Source organism: Lissotriton vulgaris, chromosome 2_1 (genome assembly GCF_964263255.1).
Source record: "Lissotriton vulgaris chromosome 2_1, aLisVul1.2, whole genome shotgun sequence".
NCBI lineage: Eukaryota > Metazoa > Chordata > Amphibia > Caudata > Salamandridae > Lissotriton > Lissotriton vulgaris.
Window position 1 is genome coordinate 2,027,702,630 of NC_141687.1, and position 17,192 is coordinate 2,027,719,821.

A 17,192-nucleotide genomic window follows, 5' to 3' on the forward strand; every position below is an offset into this window, starting at 1 on the left:
CTAGTTTACGGACAGGGCGAGGAAAATTAGCGACATAGCCCAGTAGGGCAATATGTGGGGTGGGAGTTAATACAATGCCCAGTATATCACCAAAAATGCGATGCACCTAGACCCAGAAATCATGCAAAAGAGGGCATGTCCAAGCAAGGTGGGAGAAATCAGCCTGTGGAGCCCTGCACTTAGGACAGCAATGAGGCATGCAAGGGTCAATCTTATGGGAAAGGGCAGGACTGTGATACAGTCGTCTCAAAAACTTGAAGTGGATGAGTTTGTGTCTGCTATTAATGGACACATCTATCGTAGCCCCACAGCACCACGCCCATTGATCGTCCGTCATTGGGTAACCTAGATCCAATTTCAACGCAGCGCGTACCTTGGAATCCGAAGAAGGAAGCAAGTCCAAACACAATTTGTACAGCTTGGAGAACATGTGTGCCCCAGACCGGTTCTGTATGATAAATGTGAGAGGTGCAATGTTATCGGGAGGAATTGGGAATGAGGGGAACTCGGCGCGTAGCAAGGACCGGAGTCTAGTCAAAATGACAAATAGTTGACAAAACGCTGGTCTTCAGTTATGGAGAGGGCATGCCCCTCCGGGAACAGGTTGCCTATTGTGTGGAGTTGATATTTGGTCAGTGTGCGCTGGACCACGGGTTCGCCGGTAATGGGAAGCCAGTGGGCATTGGGCAAAGGAAGGGCGGGGGAATATAATCTGTCCACTTGAAGCAGCCTGCGCAGCCTTTCCCAATACCAGCAGGTGGACGAAACTTTGTATATCCTGCGGGTCACGAGGAACACCCCTGTGGAGAACGGCGTTAAGCGGAACAGGCAACACCAGGTCGGCCTCAGGCTTGAAATATAAAATCCTGACATTCAGGTGGAACCAGGAATAGGCATAGGAACATTGTGCAACCAAAAAATAAAGAAAAAAACGGGAACCCCAAAGCCACCCCTCTCATGAGGGAGCGTCAAGACACGCCAAAACACACGTGGAATCTTGTCACCCCAAACTAAATGCAACAGTAAGGAACGAAGTTGCAAAAAAAACATCTTGACAAGTGGAATTGGGATATTATTAAAAAGGTATAAAAAGCGAGGTAAAAAAATCATTTTTATTATAGCAATCCGGCCGGCGGGGGAATATAATCTGTCCACTTGAAGCAGCCTGCGCAGCCTTTCCCAATATCAGCAGGTGGACGAAACTTTGTATATCCTGCGGGTCACGAGGAACACCCCTGTGGAGAACGGCGTTAAGCGGAACAGGCAACACCAGGTCGGCCTCAGGCTTGAAATATAAAATCCTGACATTCAGGTGGAACCAGGATAAGGCATAGGAACATTGTGCAACCAAAAAATAAAGAAAAAAACGGGAACCCCAAAGCCACCCCTCTCATGAGGGAGCGTCAAGACACGCCAAAACACACGTGGAATCTTGTCACCCCAAACTAAATGCAACAGTAAGGAACGAAGTTGCAAAAAAAACATCTTGACAAGTGGAATTGGGATATTATTAAAAAGGTATAAAAAGCGAGGTAAAAAAATCATTTTTATTATAGCAATCCGGCCGGCGGGGGAATATAATCTGTCCACTTGAAGCAGCCTGCGCAGCCTTTCCCAATATCAGCAGGTGGACGAAACTTTGTATATCCTGCGGGTCACGAGGAACACCCCTGTGGAGAACGGCGTTAAGCGGAACAGGCAACACCAGGTCGGCCTCAGGCTTGAAATATAAAATCCTGACATTCAGGTGGAACCAGGATAAGGCATAGGAACATTGTGCAACCAAAAAATAAAGATAAAAACGGGAACCCCAAAGCCACCCCTCTCATGAGGGAACGTCAAGACACGCCAAAACACACGTGGAATCTTGTCACCCCAAACTAAATGCAACAGTAAGGAACGAAGTTGCAAAAAAAACATCTTGACAAGTGGAATTGGGATATTATTAAAAAGGTATAAAAAGCAAGGTAAAAAAATCATTTTTATTATAGCAATCCGGCCGGCCATGGATAAAGGAAGGCAAATCCATTGTTCAAGATGGTCTTCCAGGAAGTCAAGAGCGCGGCCGTAGTTCAGCCCAATTATGGAAACCGTATCGAGGTGAATATGGATCCCCAAATATCTTACCGAGTTAGTATTCCACTCCAGAGGGAAGGTGCATTTCCATGGTAGAGTAGAGGGGGTGAGTGGAAAGAGGACAGACTTGTGGCAGTTAATTCAGAGGCCCGAGTACTCTCCAAAACGGGTTGATTCCAACACTAAAGGCTCTGGATTAGTCTGAGGCGTTCTGACATACCAAATTATGTCATCGGTGTATAAAGAAAGAAGAAGAGGCTCAGTACAAAACTGGAGACCCCGGTGGAGGTGGTTCTCTTGAAAATGGCGGACCAAAGGGTCCATTGCCAGGATGAACAACAACGGGGAGAGGGGACATCCTTACCGCGTGCCGCGTGACAGCGGGAACTTCTCAGAGTTGGTACCATTCAAACGGAGCCGGGCCGTAGGCACGGTGTATAATAAAGCAACCGTAGATACAAACATCCCAGGCATGCCCATATGCCTCATAACTGATAAAAAAAGGGCCATTCTAACGTGTCATACGCTTTCTCAGAGTCCAAACACACAGCAGCGGCCGGAGTAGAAGGATCAATCCTATGTCAAACCGAGAACAATGTCCTCAAATTTAAAGAGGTGGATCGATGTGGGACAAACCCCGACTGTGCCAGCGAGATAATGGATTCCATCAAAAGCGAAAGTCGGATGGCCAGAACCTTAGCGAGCATCTTATAGTCTAAGTTCAATAATGAAAGGGGTCTGTATGAGCCACAAACGGAAGGGTCACGGCCAGGCTTAGGGACAAGAACAATAACCGCCTCATGGAGAGTCGATGGTACTATGCCAGACTCTAGCGCCTCAGCGTACACCTCCACCAATCTCGGAACCAGCTCTTCTTTGTACGCTTTATAAAAATCAGCAGAGAAGCCATCAAGGCCCGGTGCAGAGGAACCTTTCAATGCATCAATGGCTTCGATGATGCTATCCGGAGTGATGGGTGAGGCAGGAAATTCCTGCATGTGTTTTTCGAGATAGACCATGGCGATCTCATTCAAATAAGGACCGGGATCCTTTCGGTCTCCCAAAAGTGTAGAAGTGTAGAGAGTCTTGTAATAGGACAAAAAAGTGTCACAAACATCGGGGGTCGAATATTGTCTTGTACCCTGCGAGTCAACTATTTCCAAGATGTATGATGCCTGGTGAGGAGGGCAATGTAGCTGCGCCAATAATTTGCCAGGCCTATCACCCTCTCCATACTGGTGGGCCGTGTTTAGTTTGCACAGAAACCGCAGTTCCCTTTCTGCAGCCTCCCGAAACTCCATTAGTAATTCCAAGCGTTTGGCTTCACCAGCCTCTGTCGGGTTTGTCATCAGATCTCCGTCAATTACTGAGATGTCCCTCTCAATCCGGGGCAAAGTGGAATGGATGTCTCGCAAGGCACCCACATGTTTGGCAATGCACACCCCGCGAATATTGGCCTTGAATCCCTCCCACAGGGTAGCCCAGGACTCAACAGATACGGTGTTAAGGTCAAAATAGTCCTCAATGGCACCACGGACCTCCTCCGTGAAAACAGGCCACTGTCTTTCATAACCCCACAATCTGGGAATCTGCAGCGTCAACACAATGGGGGAGTGGTCTGACAATGTTTGCGGGAGGGTGAGAAGGCCCTCCACCCAACCAGCGACCCCAGGGGAGAGGAGCCAGTAGTCAATTCTAGTTCTAGTGTTATGGTACCCAGAATGGTGTGTGTAAGCGGGAGAATGCGAGTGAAGTCGGGCTTCTATGTCAATAAGGGAGAAATGAGAGCAAATGTCTGACAACACTGGACGGGAGCGGGCCTTGATATCAGGGGAAGGAGAGGTGCTGTCTCTGGTGGGGTTCATTAGCAAATTAAAGTCTCCTCCAACAACCAGCAAATCGATATCTGAACTAAGTAGTTTCACCTGCAAGTCCTGAAAAGAGGAGGGGGAGTCTGCGTTAGGACCGTAAACACCTAAAAACGTAATCTTAGACCCCATGAGCACACCGGTGACTATTACATATCTACCCTCACTGTCCGTGGTGCAGCTGGACAACACGAAAGGCACCCGTTTGTGTATTAGTATGGCAACGCCTCTAGCATACCTACTAAAATTAGAGAAAACACGATGGGTTCCCCAACTCCTAGCAACGGAAGCAGAATCTGCATGTGCCAAGTGTGTTTCGTGAAGGAAAAGTACATCACTGTTATGCCGTGATACATAACTGAAAACCTTTTGCGCTTTCTGGTATTGTTGAGGCCACGAACATTCCAAGACATCAAAGAAAGTCTGGAAGGACCAGACTGAAGGCCTACTTAGCCATAAAACAAGCAAAAGGAAAGAAGCATTGAATAATGTGCTACTCAGATCATTCACAACTCCATCTAGAGTGTCAACATAGTAAAATAAGTACAAAAACAAAATACACCCTACCCTCCACCCACCACCCAGCCTCCTGACATCCCCATAGAAGCATACCCAATAAGCACGTATGGTGTAACTTAGTCAATCCATGAAACAATGGAACATCAAAAAAAAACCCTCGTGAAGAAAGACAATAGGGCATTCGCCATGAGGGGTAGCAACGCCACGCCTAACGGGCGTCCCAACTGTAATGGCAGCAAAAAACAATGTGTAGCAAAAAGAGTATAAAGAGATAAAGAAAGAAGCCCACATCAAATCGTTCAAAACAATGAGCAGTAGAAGTAAAGAAGTTGTGTGAAGACATCAACCCGGGTCCGGGTCGGTAAAAAGATCCACGCTGCTCTGTGAGTCTCCACGGGTCGGGGAACGCGGTGCAGAGCCGCGGGCCTCCTGAGACCCCTGTTTTTTATAGTTCTGGCAGAATTATTGTGCCTCCGTGGGGGAATCAAAGATGCGATATCTGCCGGACACATTAACCCTCAACCTCGCCGGATACATCATACCATATTTAAGGTCCAAGTTACGTAGGGTCCCCTTGACTCCAGAGAACTTGCGTCTCGCCTCCTGAACCATCAGCATAAAATCAGGGAAAAAGGACAGAGTACTGCCCTTCCACTGAACCTCTCCCTTCTCATGTGCAGCGCGTAGTACGGCATCCCGGTCTCGGAAATTCATGAGTCTAGCAATGATCGGGCGTGGAGGCTGCCCCAGGCGAGGGCGAGGCCCGAGCGACCTGTGAGCGTGTTCCACCACAAAACTGGTTGTGAAAGTTTCCCTGCCAAACAAATCAATGAATAGGTGTTCTACGAATCGTTGTTGTCTGCGCCAGGCCAATTATATGGATGTTGTTTCGTCGGCTACTCGCCTCCAAATCCTCGTTTTTGATGGCCACCTCCTTCAGTATCCTTTCTACGCATTCCAGCCGCTTGAGCGATTTCGTGTCATTGTCTTCAACATCCGATATTCTGGATTCCGCCACGTCCAGGCGACGATCGTGGGCCTGAACTTTACTGCCCATATCAGCGAGTTTCTGCTCCAGGCTCTCAAAGCGGCTATCAAGCGACTTGAAGCCAGCCCTCATTTCGCCCAACATGGCGGTGAACAAGGAGGTGGCATCTCCACTGTCAACAGATCCGGTAGCCCCCACAGATGAGCCCGGAGGAGCGTCAGCCATGACGAGGGGGGTCTTGTCAAAGCTAAGTTTTCTTTGCTTGGGATCTCTCTTCCCCATTGTCACACCGAGGCCAACTACACAGTATTAAAGTAAAATTGTGCAGTCCAATGGAGTGAGGAAGGACGAAGAAGGAGGCAGTCCAATCTGAGCTACTAGGCACTAAGAGCCTCAGGCAGGCGTGGAGGTAAGAGCAGAAACACCAAATCAGGTCACAGAACTGCCAAGGTAGGGTGGTCAGCAGTCTGGTAGCATAAATGAAAAAATACCCTCAGCACATGCACCAAAGTTTTTCCAGCTACTTATTGTAAGTTGGGGGAGGAGGCACTCCAGCCACCGCGCCACGTCCAGCAGGGATCTCCCCAGACACAGCAGCCACCAGCGCCCGCCGCAGCGCGGATGTCCGCCAGCCAGACCAGGGACAATGCAGCCCCCTCCGCGTCTCCCGCCCATACAGCCGGGGGGGGGGAGGTAAGGGAGTCCTCCACACGGGGGTCCAGGCGGGGCTGCCACTAACCCACCGGGGTCGTCACCCGGGACACCCGACGCCACAGCCAAAGACCCCCGCCTCCACAAACCACCCAACCCCACCCCGAAGCCCGAGACACACCAGCGAGCCCGCCAATTGAGGCCCCGGCTCCGAGACACGCCAAGGCCCAAGAGCCGTGGCACCGCCCCAGCAGCCCTGCACCCCCACAGCGCGGCCCCAGGGAATCAGGCAGCCGGGAGGGAAGCAGCGGTCCACGCGGACAGGGGCAGAAAGCCCGGCAGGGGCACCCCGAGCCACACTTACCCGGCGGTCAGGCGCAGCAGGGAGGATGTCCCCAAGGCCAGGGAGGCCTACACTCCCCTCCGCCTCTTCGTCCGCAAACGCTGTCCCCAGAGCCGCCAAAAGCACCAAAGTGTGCGGAATCGCTTCCTCTGTCGGATTTAAAGATGATGTGGGCAGGATGGTGGCGAATTGGCCGTGTTGGGAGCCCGGTCGGCGGAGCTTCACGCGGAGGCAGCCATTGCGGTCGCCTCCGTGTCCACGCCCCCGATATGAGACCAACTTAACTATTTAGAATGTATAAGTGCAGGTCTTAGGGCACTAATATTATTGAACAGTAATGAGGATTAACACAATGTGCGAGATCAAAATATTATTGCGTGCTCCAAAGCTAGGGGTGGATGCTACTAACTGGCGACGAATAGGAGATACATGCCCCGAAGAAACAAGACTGCTCTCTCTGAGAGTTTGCCGAGGTCCAGCAAACTGCTCGTGAGTGGCACGTGCGCCCCAAGAAGCAAGCTACGGTTGGTTTATGTGGAGTCAAAGCGCCACTCTAGCTCGTAAAAGACCATCAAAGAAGGTGACGGCCCAGTAAAGAAGCACCATCACAAAGCCACCAGAAGTCTACTGGTAAAGCCAAAAGAAGAAATACTGCACCACAGAGTAACACAGAGCCATCACCTATGCAAAACAGAAACGCTCAAGGCAGCTACAACCAGGTGTGAAGAAGTGCTAAAGGCAGCTACAGCCAGGTGTGAGAAAGTGCTAGAGGCGGAGATGACCACACACAAAGAAATGCTAAAGCCAGTGAGGACCATGTACTATGCACAAAGTGGAGAGCATTGATGAACATGTGCAAGAGATAAAAGCATTGTTCACCATCAAGGAAGAAGATGGCACCATATGACCTCAGCCCGGGCGCAATGACCCAGATGTAAGCATACAGCTGATGCTTACAGAAGGTGCAGATCCACGTGAGCGGCGGGACAGCATATACTGTCAACGCCAGTAAGTCCCAACACAAGCTATGACGCTGTATTCTTCCTGAAACCATCACCACCATTCGATACCACAAAAAAGCTGAATATTGGCACTAGATGGACCGCATGGATTGAAACTTTCGATGAGATCATAGATGCCTTAGAAGAAGTAAATGACAAACAGAACATCATATACTTAAAGAACCCTGCATGGGATGGTGTGGAATAAGTGATACAGAAATTATCACAAGCTGACAAAATATTATACTGTCAAATCAAGGAAATGTTAGAAGCCAAGTTAAATCCAGTGCAGAATGTCAACTATGAAAGATACCTTTTCAACCATGCCAGACAGCAAGCTAGTGAAACAGTGGATGAGTGTGCAGAAGACTGAAACCCTCATTAAGCATTGCAAATTCAGTGATTTCAATGACAAACAAGCCATGCGCCTTAGAGTCATCGATGGGTGCTTCTCCCATTAATTCAGGTGACGTATGCTGAGAGACTCTCCATCTACAAAAGGTACTCATGGCTTGGAGAGCTGAAGAATGTGCACATCAACAGGCTGTTGATATGGAAGGTGGAACAACCCTAAGTGAGTTAATCATGAAAAGTAAGCAGATACACAAAGTGGAGGTCCAAAAGACGATGTCTCAGAAGAAAATTAAATTATGTTTCCAATGTGGAATCTCGTTTGCACATGAAAGTAAATGTCCTGCTATTGGACAGATATGCTAAAGCTGGTTGAGAGAAAACCATTTCATAACAGTTTGCAAAGCAAAAGAGAAACTAAGTATGTCAGGACGAGAAGAAAAAATCGGAACCAGAGAGTTTCAGAAGCATTCTCACCACACCCACAAGGCCAAACGGCAACCACAATTGAGGCAAGCAGAGACTAAATGAAGTCGATCATCATCAAAGTCATCCTCTAGAGGTACTTCAGCCTCATCATCGAGCGACTGTGAAGAAGATGGCTGTGCAATGGTGATGTCAACCACAGAAAAACATGCACATGTAGCATTCGTTGTTTGCAAAGAAAATACAAATCAAAGAGAGATCACCACTTGAAATGACCTGACTCTTTTGGCTGATGCCCCAAGATCATGCTAAAGATGAATGGATGCCCTAAAACTTTTATTACAGCTAGTGGTGCCTGGTTCAACATCATGGTGACAAAAAAAAAACACTGTCTCCGATACCATATCCAAAACCATCCAAAACAAAGGTGCACACGTGAGCTGCTTCTACTCTATTGCAAAGTCAAGGGTCATTTTTAGCAACAATGAGGCATAAGTAAACAACAGTACAAGCACCAATTGATGTTCTCCAAGGTACTTTGTCGAGTGCAAGTCTGCTCAGTTCAAGCACTGCTGCTGCCATGGGACTGATATCCATTAACTACAACCTCAATGTACATTCTGAAATAGTAAGTCATTCCCGTTATTATTTCATGGACTAGGGAAGCTTAAGACAATGAAGGTGCAACTTCACATTGATGAGAACATTTGTCCTGTTTCTCCGCAACACGGTCGGATTGCTTTTCATCTACAGGAGGCCATTGAGAAAGTGCTGCAAACATTATTAAAACATGACATCATTGAGCGCTTAATTTGGCCGACGCCATGGGTTTCGCCCATAGTAGTAGTACCAAAAATGGACAGTGTTGGTGCTGTGCGCATTTGTGTGGATATGGGCCAAGCAAACAAAGCAATCAAGAGAAAAAGACATTCAGGTCCATACATGGTGGACATGATTACACAGTTGAATGGTGCCAAAGTCTCCTTCTGGCTTGAGTTGAACAGAGGGTACCATCAGCTCGAGCTGGAGGAGAACTGTTGGTAAATTACTACTTTTTCAACGCATTTTGGATGTTGGTTTGTTCAGACACAAAAGACTCAGTTTTGGTGTGTTGTCCGCTTCAAAAATCTTTCAGGGTGTAATCCACCAAATAATACAGCCTGTCATACATGCTTTTAACTACAGTGATGATATATTAGTGTTAGGTGCCACACAAAATGAACATGACAAAGTTCTTACGCAAGTGTGTCGTTTGCTCACCGAATCAGGTCCTAAGTTGAATGCAGAAAAGTGTGAGTTTCACAAATACAAACTCAAATTCTTGGGGCATATTTTCTCTAAAAGGGGAATGACTCCTGACCCTGAAAAAGTACAAGCATTGTCATCCATCTGTCCCCCCGAAGATGTAACCATGCTGCAGTCCTTCTTAGGGTTGGCCAGCTATTGTTCCAGATACATTTGTGACTTTGCCACAGTGAGTGCCACGTTACAAGAGTTGACAAAGAAAAATGTTCCCTTTCAATGGTCCTCTGAATGTGATTGAAGTTTCAAGAAAATCAAACACGCAATTGAAAATGCAACTGAAATGACTTAATTTGATCCAAAGTAACATACTGAGATTGTTGTAGACGAAAGTTCGGTGGGGTTGGGAGCAAACAATGGACATCCAAGCGCTCAGAGGCATATTGTGGCCTATGGCAGTCAAAGTCTATCTCGGAGTGAACATGCCTATTCTCAACCAGAAGAAGACACACTGACTGTAGTGTGGGCTCGTAAACATGTCTGCAATGGAGGGGGTGACATGTAAGCCTAAGTATTTGATATGAGAGGGACTCCAAGTGAAGTTGGAAGCAGCAAAGTCAGGTTTGAAAGTGTATTTTGTTAAGTGTAGAATTTCGCACTTGTCCTCGTTTAGTTTATATCCAGATATCTGCGAATAATCACGGACTTCAGCAAGGAAGGCGGGAATGGAGTCAGTAGGATTGGAAATAAGGAGCAAAATATCGTCCGCGTAAGCAGCAAGTTTGACATGGAATTGAGATGTCTGGAAGCCATGTATGTTAGGATTTTGCCGAAGCTTGGGCAGAAAAGGTTCCAAAGCTAAGTTAAAGAGAAATGGGAATAGGGGACAACCTTGCCGAACACCCCTGGCTTAATCAAAAAACTTGTAGTTGGTGGTAATTTGCGATTTCTTTTACAAATGCCCTATTTGGCACTTGTGAGGGTGGCATGTGACACACATGTGAATTTCAGGGGTGCAGCAGGGTGTCTTTGAGACACCCCTGCACCCTTGAAATAATTCTCAAATTGCGATTAGCAAATTGCGAATTTGCAATTTGAGAATTATTGCACTATCATTCCTATGGGCCTCCTGGCCCATAGGAATGCATTGGAACTTATTCTTTATTTGCGAATTCGCAAAATGCGAATTCGCCAATAAAGAATAATAAGGAATCGCTAAAAAATAGCGATTTTGTACATACATTCCGTTTTGCAATTTCTAAATAGCGATTCGCAAAAATTCGCTATGTAGGATTCGCAAAACGGAATCTTGAAACATCTGGCCCTTAATTTAGGACCAAAACCAAACCCTTTAAGGGTAGAAAAAAGATAAGTCCATTCCACTCTATCGAACGCTTTCTCTGCGTCTAAGGCAATAGCCGCCAGGGAATTTTGGAAACGTGGGGATTTGGACAAATCATTGAACAGAAGTCTAGTGTTGTCAGTAATGAAGCGTCCCTTAACAAACCCAGATTGCTCCGGTCCGAGTAAGTCAGGCAAAAAAGGGTCTAACCGTGCAGCGAGTGATTTCGCATATATCTTGTAATCAATGTTAACCAGGGAAAATTGGTCTATAATTTTTACAGTATTGGGTGTCTTTCCCTTCCTTAGGTATAATACAGATATGAACATCAGAAAAGGTACCAGAAGAGGTGCCACGGGTGACAAATTAATCTATGAGGGAGTGTAATTTAGGTATTATCAATTTGGAAAAGTGAAGGTAGAATTCAACTGTGAACCCATCAGGTCCAGGGGCTTTGTCCTTCTTGAGAATTTGAAGGGCAGAAAGTAATTCTTGTTGGGACACGTCTGAATCCAGAGAATTTCTGCGCGAGTGAGAGTCTGGGAAATATGATGGGAGACAAAAATGTAATCAATTCGTGATTGGGATTGATGGGAAGGAGAATAAAAATTAAACTCTTTAGTGGACGGATTACATAAACGCCAAGCATCGACAAGTTTATGCTGGGAAACTACCTGAGTAAAAAGTTTATGAGGTTTGTTGGGAATGAAAGAAGCTTTACAGTGTCGATCTAAAAAGGGATCAAGAGGCTGGTTACAGTCCCCTGCCATAATAAAGTTATCATCAACAAAGTTGTTGACGCGGTGGCCATCTCGCACCAAAAGGTTGGGTCACCGCCTGTGGGAGCATAAACATTTAGAAGAGAGAGTGGAACACCCCTCAAGGAAAGCTTGACATATAACCATCTACCCTCATAATCAGATTCAGTGGCTAGCAAAGAGTGAGAGAGAGATTTATGAACCATTGTGCTTACCATCACCAGGAGCATAAAAGACTTCACCCACCCAGCCTCTTTTAAGCTTGATAGATTTAATTTCAGACAAATGATTTTCTTGTAAGAAAGCAAAGTCTACATTCAATTTGGCAAGGTGAGTTAAAATTCTTTGTCTCCTCATGGGAGAATTGAGACCTTTAACGTTCCATAAAACAATACGAATTGACATTAAAAGCAATAAAAAACATGATAAACAATGATAACGAAACAATAAGAGAAAGCCTCAGCATGAAAAAAGTCGAGGAGTGATGAAAAGAGGAAAAATAGAAAGAAGAGAGTAGAAAAGATATTTGTATTAGAGGACATCATGTAACAAGAAAGACTAGAAGGAGAGTAGAGAAATAGTAAGCCATGTTTACAACATAGAAAGAAATAATGAAATAAGGAGAGCAATGAGATAGGAGCGAAAATAGAAGAAGAGACGACACCTGAATGAAAAGAGATGGAAAAGGACAGGAAAGGGAAAAGCAGAACCAAGAAAGAGATGGAAAAGTACAGGAAAGGGAAAAGCAGAACCAAGAAAGAGATAAGAGGTAAAACATTGGAGGAAAAGACATACTTACAAACGAGGAAGGATGGGGGAGGACGGCCAGGAGCAATACCAGGAGAATAAGAGGGAGGGAGGGATGGAGCCACATCGGATAAGGCAAGCTTCCAGGGCAGCAAGCGGACAGCCGGGAGAACACCACGGAACAAAGGGTAGAATCTACGGATGATACAGGGAGGAAGGATATCAGTTAAAACAGGGAATAAGTGATGGATGAGGAAAAATAAACAACAGTGAAAATTGTAAGAAGTACGAATTAATAAATGCATGAAACATGAACATGAACAAAATCAATCAATCAATCAATCATGACATTTGTATAGCACGCTACTCACTCGGCAGGGTCTCAAGGCGCTGGGGAGAGGGGGCCGTTACTGCTTGAGTTGCTTACTGCTTGAGTTGCTTCCTGAAGGAGAGATGGTCCTGGGTTAGCCGAAGGTGGATGGGGAGGGAGTTCCATGTCTTGGCTGCCATGTAGGAGAAGGATCTTCCTCTGGCGGTGGCTCTGTGGATGCGTGGAACGGCAGCGAGGGCGAGGCTGGTCGATCGTAGCTAGCGGGTGGGCGTGTAAAAGGTCAGGCGGTTGTTGAGGTACTTGGGGCCCAGGTCGTGGAGGGCCTTGTGTGAGTGGGTGAGGAGTCTGAACGTGATCCTCTTGCTGACGGGGAGCCAGTGCAGGTCTCTCAGGTGGCCGGATATGTGGCTGTGTCGGGGGATGTCCAGGATGAGTCGTGCGGAGGCGTTCTGGGTGCGTTGAGTCTTTTCTGAAGTTTGGCTTTGGCATAGAGGGTGTTTCCGTAGTCCAGATGGCTGGTGACGAGTGCCTGGGTGACCGTCTTCCTGCTTTCGGTGGGGATCCATCGGAAGATCTTTCGGAGCATGCGCAGGGTGTTGAAGCACGATGATGAGACGGCGTTGACTTGTCTGGTCATCGAGAGGGAGGAGTCCAGGATGAAGCCCAGGTTGCGTGTGTGGTCCGTTGGCTTGGGAGTGGTGTCCAGGGCGGGGGGCCACCAGGAGTCGTCCCAGGAGGAGGGCGATGACCCCAGGATGAGGACTTCCGTCTTGTCTGAGTTCAGTTTCAGGCGGCTGTTCTTCATCCACTCAGCAACGTCTTTCATCCCTTCGTGTAGGCTGGTTCTGGCGGCGGCTGGGTCGTTGGTGAGGAAGAGGATCAGCTGGGTGTCGTCGGCGCAGGAGATGATGTTGAGGTTGTGTCCGCGTGCGATGGCTGCTAGGGAGCTCATGTAGACGTTGAAGAGGGTGGGGCTGAGCGATGATCCCTGTGGTACGCCGCAGATGACTTCGGAGGCCTCGGATCTAAACGGGGGGAGACGGACTCTCTGGGTTCTTATGGTGAGGAACGAGATGATCCATTCCAGTGCCTTCTCTTGGATTCCGATGTTGCTGAGGCGCTGCTCTAGGGTGCGGTGGCAGACAGTGTCGAACGCTGCGGAGAGGTCCAGGAGGATGAGGGCCACTGTCTCCCCATTGTCGAGCAAGGATCTGATGTCGTCAGTGGCTGCAATGAGGGCGTTCTCGGTGCTGTGGTTGGCTCGGAAACCGGACTGCGAGTGGTCGAGGGATCCGTTTGTCTCGAGGAAGGCAGCCAGCTGTCTGTTGACGGTCTTCTCGATGACTTTGGCCGGAAAAGGGAGGAGCGAGATGGGGCGGAAGTTCTTGAGGTCGGTGGGGTCCGCTGTTGGTTTCTTCAGGAGGGCGCTGTGCTCGGCGTGCTTCCAGCTTTACGGGAAGGTGGCGGTGTTGACGGAGGCGTTTATGATGTCCCAGAGTTGGGGTGCGATGATGGAGTCGGCTTTGTTGAAGACGTGGTAGGGGCAGGGGTCGGTTGGAGATCCGGAGTGGATGGTGTTCATCGTGAGGGTGGTGTCTTCTGTGTTGACCAGGGTCCAGGTGCAGAGGTTGGTGGTGGGGGGCGTTGGTTCGGTAGTTGGGTGTCAGGAGCGCCACTGCAAGAGTCCAGATGCTTCCGTTCTGTAGCCGACCAATCCCAATACCTCCAAGAGCCAACAAGTGTAGCAAGAAATCCAGACACTTGGCACAACTAGTTGGCCCCTAAAGGGAAAGGGAAAAGGGGACGGAAAGGGGTGGTGGATGGGGATGGGAAAGCGAGAGAGAGAAAAACAACACAGGATCTCTTCTTGAGAAATCTGTTTGTCTCTCCTGAAGTTTACCGGGCTTCTCAGAACAGTTTAAGAAACACTGATACTGTTGGGTAAATGGAATACAGAAAATAACAATTATCATTAACTTACTCTTACCTCCTGAGGTTCTATCTTTTACATTTCAGGACTTACATACCGATAGAGAGAAATAGCCCAATCCTAACTTCGTGGTGCAAGTTCTAGGTCCTTTCTTATATGCAATCGTATTATCACCTTGAAACAATAAGATATTCGGTAAGCGATCGCCTTCTTCAATTTTGACCTCTAACTCCCAACTTGTCCCCAACTGGTTAGTACACAGTACACACAGCAGCATGCAATAACTCGGTCTTACCTTACACAACTTGCACTTTACGCTGTAACTGTAACTGGTTCTGTGGATTTAGAAAACGAGAGAACAGAACACAGAACCTCCTAATAACCTCTAGAAATACAATGGGTTATAATGTCTTACAAGCGACTGTTCAATTTGTAATGCAGTTAACTTCACTGCTATTTACTCACATACATTGAACACTCCTAAATTATCATGAGCACTACATAGGTACAAGGAAACAATAGCACAATAGCGTCCTTAAATGCTTTTCCCCCTTGGTTTTATCAACGTTTGTTTAAGTCTTAAGTCTTTGCATTAGTTCACTCTTGCCTTTAGCAAGGCTTGTTCTTACCCCGGTGTTCTCTGTGCATCGGCGCTTACAAAAACAAATCTTACTTCCTTGTTGCTAGTAGGATTGCTTTTGCCGGGGACCAAGGCAGTTCAGGAAACGGAAGTCCGCCGAGCAGTGAAGACCGGAGACCGGAACTGGAGAGAGATCTCGGAAGCCAAGGAAGAGCGACTCCGAAGAAGGCCGCCGAAGATTGCAGGGTCCGAAGAAGGAATCAGGTGAGTGGCGCGGTGACTTACACAACTCCGGTCCGAAAAGCAGAGCGGGAGGAGAAGTCGGCGGGCGGGGCTGGAATCGAAGGCTGAGCTCTCGTAGTGACGCTTGGTCTGCCCAAAAAGCGAAGCGCTCTGCCTTCCGCTGGCAAGACTTTTATAGTCTTTTAGGCACATGTAGAATAATGACAGTTTAGCGCACCTGTCCAACGTGTGCTTCATGAATTTGCATACGGAGCGGCATAACGGAACAACAGTAACCTGATTTCAATAAGCATTGTCCCAACCAAAGTACCAAACAACCAACAAGCACTTCCTAAACCAATTATGCTTCATGTAAAGAAAGAAACACAGGCAATGTTGGATGAAACACAGGTAATGACTAGGTTTTCATGACAGTTCCCCCTCCCAAAGCCCTCCTCAGGGGTCGCGGCTTGTCAGGATTCATTGCATGAAACGAACGAATCAAGCGAGGGGCATGAACACTGGTTTCTGGTTCCCATGATCTTTCTGAACTATCATACCCCTTCCAGTCAATTAAATAGTGCAAGCGTCCCCTGATTCTTTTTGAATCCAGGATTTTCTTGACTTCATATTCCACATGATCACCTACGATGATGGGGGGGGGGGGCGGTGCATCAGGACGAGTGTTCGGGTGTACAGGTTTGAGTAGGGACACATGAAATACTGGATGAATTCTGTACTCCTGAGGTAGACTTAACTTCATAGACACTGGGTTTATTATTTTTTCAATAGGAAAAGGGCCTATGAAGCGAGGTTTTAGTTTTCTAGGCCCCTCTAACTGAATGTTCCTCGTTGACAACCATACCTGATCCCCAGTTTTATACTCTGGTGCTGGTTTCCTATGTTGATCTGCGTATTTTTTCATTCTGGCTTTCTGTGTTGTTAGTGTTTGCTTGACATGTTCTTGAAATTTCCGTAAACTAGCTAACCTTTCTGATACAGCTGGCATATCCGATCTGTTTTCCGGGAAGGTTACTGGTAGTGTTCTAGGGTGTATACCAGTGAGGAAATAAAATGGGGAGCAACCTAAAGCCGAGTGTATTGTGTTGTTATATGTAAATTCTGCTAGTGGCAGGGCTTCAGTCCATTCTGTAGATAGTGTAGTGGTTAGACAGCGTACACTTTGTTCCAGGTACTGATTTACCTTTTCAGTCTGGCCGTCGGTCTGAGGGTGAAAAGCTGATGATAGTGCCAAATCTATACCCAACTGACCACTCAACTGTTTCCAAAATTTCGACAGAAATTGTGGACCCCTGTCAGAAATGATCTTTTGCGGTAAACCATGTAACTTAACTATGTTGGTCAGAAATACCGTACTAAATTCTACAGCTGAAGGTAGTTTTGGCAAAGGAATGAAGTGTCCCATTTTTGACAATAAGTCTATGTAATGGCTGGATTTTCTGTTTAGATGGGATCAGCCCCCAGGGGCCCCTGTGACCCAGCCAAAACGTACTCACCTTCCCTTCTTAGATCGTATTCACAATGAGTAGATATACAGATAAATATACAGATCGCACCTAAGAATGGGGAATGACAATATACATATATGGATTTTCTACAATATCTTATTCACATCGGTTGGCCTCGCGGTCACTCTGACCCAGACCGTTCTACCCCAGGGCAGATCTGACACACAATCCGGCGTGTCTACACACGGGCCTGCAGAACCCAATGCTCCCTTTTCCAAATCGTTCGCGATCCTGCGAAACCTACACGTCAGTGTCCCTCCTGACGCTCTCACTTATTTTAAGCCACAA